The sequence below is a fragment of the Octodon degus genome, unplaced genomic scaffold (assembly GCF_000260255.1).
Source record: "Octodon degus isolate 3935 unplaced genomic scaffold, OctDeg1.0 scaffold00163, whole genome shotgun sequence".
NCBI classification, from domain to species: domain Eukaryota; kingdom Metazoa; phylum Chordata; class Mammalia; order Rodentia; family Octodontidae; genus Octodon; species Octodon degus.
Genome location: NW_004524739.1, coordinates 3000969 through 3005788, shown reverse-complemented (window position 1 = coordinate 3005788; position 4820 = coordinate 3000969). Strand labels below are relative to the sequence as shown.

Here is a 4820-nt window from a genome sequence, read left to right as displayed (position 1 = left end):
CTCACTACTAGAGCGGACTCCTAGTGATCTGCCTGTTTACAGCCTCCCAAGAGCTGGGATTACAAGGCGTGTGTAACCACGCCCAGTCTCCATTGATCTCAGTGGGGGGGGGGCGGTGGCATGGCAGGCCCAGGGATTGAACTCCCGGCCCCTGCAACTGCTTGCAGGAGCTTTAATGCACTGAGCTATCTGACCAGCCCTAAGTGGATACATCTTGAGATCAAAATTTATTAAGTGAAATAGATCAAACACACAAATATTGTATCATCTCTCTTATATGAGGAACCCAAAACATAAATAAAAAACAAAATAAAAGATAATAAGAAGTAGAAATTTCTAGCACTTTTTCAAGTGGGAAGGGAAACTAGATATAGAACGAGGGAAAGGAAGAGCAAAGGGATTAAAGAAAAAAGAACTGAAAAAAAGTAGAGATACAACAAATGAGCAGGGAACCAGGAGATGGAAGGAGCAGGGAGGGGAATAGCAAAGGCTGAAAAGAACTAAGATGCGCTGTGCACGTTACCAATCCTCATGGGGAATGTGATCATTATGTATTGCAAACATGAACTAATAAAAAATAAAAACTGAAAAATTTAAAATGAATTAGCAAATTGCCTGTTTATTATGTTCAGGCATGTTGTTTTGAAGTATGCATACATTGTGGAATAGCTAAATCAAGCTAATTCATGTACTAAGTCATATCATTTTGGGGGATGAACATATCATTGGGGGCTGGGGGCTCTGTGTTGGGGATTTAAACAAGGGATTCATGCATGCCAGGCCTCTCTTGGAAATTTTCAAGAATAAAGTATAATACACTGCTAACTGTAGTTGCCATGTTGTATAACAGGTCTTTTGAACTTATATCCCCAATTCTTTTTTTTTTTAATTTTATTTATTTATTTATTTATGTGTGTGTGTGTGTGTGTGTGTGTGTGTGTGTGGCCAGCTCAGCCCACCAGGGGGCGGGGCTGGCTGGCATGTGGTGCTGGGGGATTGAACCGCGGTCCCTGGGCTTTGCTAAGCTTGTTCTAAGTAGGTGCTTTAGACCACTGAGCCATCTCACCAGCCCCTATATCCTCAATTCTTGAATTACTACACATTTTGTCTTAGTTCTTTTGATGGGTCATTAATTTGTCCAGATACCTCTTTGACTGAAGCAAGCCATATCCTTCTAGGCATATTAGAAACATCACTGTTGGTCTCTTGACTTGTTTCTTCCTAAGCATACTTTTTAAAAAAATTTTTTTTTAAAATCACTGATTGATTGATTGATTGATTGGGTACAGGGTCTTGCTACACAGCTCAGACTCATAGAGATCATCCTGTCTCAGCTTCCCCAGTGCTGGGATTACAGACATGAGCCACTACACCCAGTTTTGGTGGCCAGCACAGCATGCAGTATCAGGGATCAAACCCAGGTCCTTGTGCTTGCCAGGTAGGCACTTAGACCACTGAGCTATCTCCCCAGTCCCTTAAGCATATTTTATAAGATAGAAAATAACATTTGTTTTGAAGGTCTATTGTTGCCTATTGATGTGAATATCACTTTATTAGATCAAATTATCTGTATTTTCATACATCAAGAAACTAAGGTCAAAAAAAAACCTAAGCTCAGAGAACGTATGTGCTCAGTCTCACAGCATGAAATAACAAAACCATATATATCACCTTCTCCACTGTAAATCATCTACTATAGTCATAGTACTCCCCTTTCTGGGTGTTGTGGCACACTCCTGTAATCCCAGCACTCCAGAGGCTGAGGCAGGAGGATCATTGCAAGTTTGCGGCTAGCCTGGGCTACAAATAAACTCAAGGTCAGTCTGAGCTGCAGAGAGAAACCCTGTCTCAAAAAAAAAACCAAAAAAAAAACAAAAACCACCAACTAAGCACCCAAATAAACAAAAATGAAATACTCCACTTCTCGGAATCCTGTTCTTGATTGCTTTCTTAACTAAGGACACTGCTTATGGTATAAAGAGTTGACAGTTGTGAGAACTAAGAAGGTCCCATTATCATCTTAATATATATACATATATATATTCTCACATTGAGATGTAAGACTGTTAAGAGATGTGATGCTTTTGTTTATTGTTATATTTCTAGCCCCTAGAACAGTGACTGACACAAAGAAGGCAATCAATAAATAATTTGCTGGATTTGAAACTTTGAGGGAAGGCAGTGATGCTCTATGCTAGGCACAGGTCAACAGTTATGGTACAGGGATGGGGACACAAGTTCCAGAAAACTGGGAGAACTCTTGCCTAGCATATGTAAGGCCCTTGGTTTGATCCCCAGCACAGCACAACACACACACACACACACACACCCCAAAGTAAAATATATTAATGATAATCCCCACTGAATTTTATTTTTCAGGCAGAACACACACAGTTTTATTGGGGGTATTTACAGGGGCAGGTAAAAGGAAGGGGAGTCACATAGGGAAGTGGTAGTGGTGGGGAGAGTGTGAGTGCAAGGCAGATGAGTGAATCCAGGATGATTCCTGTACCCTGCAATCCAGGACAGGGCACAGCTGGGGCCCAGGAAGATGGGGATATAACAATGGGGGGTTGAGTCCTTGGGCTGGGCTCTCAGGGTTTATAGATGTAGACCACGGTGAGAGAAGGTGTGGGATAGGGCTCCCTATACTTCCTCTCCCAGGGGTAAGGCATCCCCAGGCCTCCAAGCTCAAATTTCTTTAGCTAGCAGTGAGAAGGTGCAGGAAGACAGGAAGAGCGACTCCCTTCCTTAGTGTCCCTGCTCCTCCAACATAGGCTGTGGCAGGTAGAGGGAGGGTGATTACACTCCAGTCACAGGAGGAGTGTTCCCTGCCCCCCCTAATGCCACCACACTGGCAAGAAAGAAGGGGTACTAGAGGGCCTGCAGAAGCAAGACATCTCCCCTGGCCCACCATACTCTATTATTTTAGAGAGAATAATTATCTTTTTACAGAGACTAACACTGAAGCCTGGAAAAAGTAGGTGGAGGGGCCCAGCAACCCAAGGCCAGCTTTATCCCCAGTATTGACCTAGTTGCCACTTTTGTGCAAAAAAAAAAAAAAAAAGTTTTCTTTCTGGAAATACATGGTGGAAGACACTGGGGCAGCTTCCCACTTTCCTGGGAGAGTGGGAAGGAGCAAATACACTCACGCTATCTGATTAAGGCAGCACATTCAAAATTTCCAGGTTTGTGTAGTGAGCCATTTTTCACCAGCAGATGGTGATATATACACAAAAAAGTCACTTTCATTAGTTGGGTTCTTTTCTGTTTAGAACTTTCAGTTGTGTTGGTATTTGATCTTCATATCAACAGGGATGAAGGAGGTGGTATTATATTTCTAAAATCATAAGGAAGCTTAACTTTAGATTTGTCCATCTTTTGTTTAGTAAATGGCAGAGAGCTTTTTTCAGAAAAATTAATTCTTATTTAAGCCGTATATTCTTCTATATATTCTACTATTACCATAACAGCTCTTTATTATAAAACTGCTAGCATTAGCATATTCTGAAGTTTGGCCACCAATTAATAATTGAGTTATTGGTATAAGGTTGAACATAATACTCTATTTAAATTCTAGAATTTATGCATGAGGCCGTGGACTCTATAATCCACCCCCTATCAAATCTGGAACTTGACCCAAGAATACCATTCTTTTTCTTTTCTTCTTCTTCTTCTTTTTTTTTTTTTAAATAAAAACAACTCTACAATTATTAGCCTTCAGTAAAAGCATAAGGATAGTCAAAACAATATGAACAAATGTTTTACAAACACTCCCAAGGCAAACCACTTAAGTGGCTGCTCTTTTACATATTGTCATAATTGCCATTGCCTCACTTCCCTGCTGTTTGAATTCATTAGTCATTTCTAGTTGGAGACACTTCGTAACAGAGTAATGTTATCTCCTTTCAGCATGATCTGACCCAGTTGTTTTCCTGACTTTGTTTTAGAATGAATTTCTTCTGCATCATCTAATACAAGGTTCATGTACTCATCAAAACCAATAACTCAGCCCTCTATCCTCATATTTACTGGCTCATACAGCCACACCTGGATCTGGGATCTATTCTGCAAGTATCTGAAGAGGAGGTTGATGGGCTGCACCATCGCCTTCTGCACTTTCTGGCCCTGACCCTGGTACACCATGGCGGAGCCCAAAGACCACACCAGTTGCCATGCTACATCTTGTGGCAACTTAAGAATACCATTCTCAATAACCTACATACACAAATAAATTTAATTTTTTTTTTTTTTTGCGGAACCAGGGATTGAACTTAGGCTCTTGCACTTGCCGGGGAAACGCTTATTCTACTGAGCCATTTCCCCGGCCCCTAAATTATTTTTTTTTAATAAATTTAAATTATGAAAGATAGTACAGCAATTAACCACTAAGAAGAATGTATGCAATGTGTGAATTATTGAAACTGTCCTACCAATTTGATTTGAAACTGTCTCATTGCTATTTGTTTATCAATAAAATTATGGGAAAAAATTATGAAAGGTAAAGATTTGGTAGTATAAAACATGAGTAATTTAACCCCAAAAATAAATTCTATCTCATGTAACTCAATTTAAAGCTTTTCCCATCAATTTTCTTCCTCAAGTAAAAAGAAATGGTTTATCAATCCAGGTTTCATTTTTAGCAATGGTACATTTACTTACAGGATGAGAAATGTCCAGAAGACAAGTAATGAGAGAGAAAAGAAGCATTAAAGGACGTATCCATTTAGAAAGAAAACTAGGGCTGGGAGATAGCTCAGTAGAATAAGTACTTGCCTGGCAAGCACAGGGTCCTGAGTTCAATCCCCAGTACCACAAAA

At 40.1% G+C, this 4820-nt stretch overlaps 1 protein-coding gene and 1 pseudogene across 22 annotated transcripts in view; both read right to left on the bottom strand.

Annotated features, from left to right (window-relative positions):
• The window catches only part of Epb41 (erythrocyte membrane protein band 4.1), a 251748-nt gene that overhangs the window by 89722 nt on the left and 157206 nt on the right, over nucleotides 1-4820 (bottom strand). The window lies entirely within an intron of this gene.
• On the bottom strand, nucleotides 3868-4146 carry LOC105743753 (annotated as a pseudogene).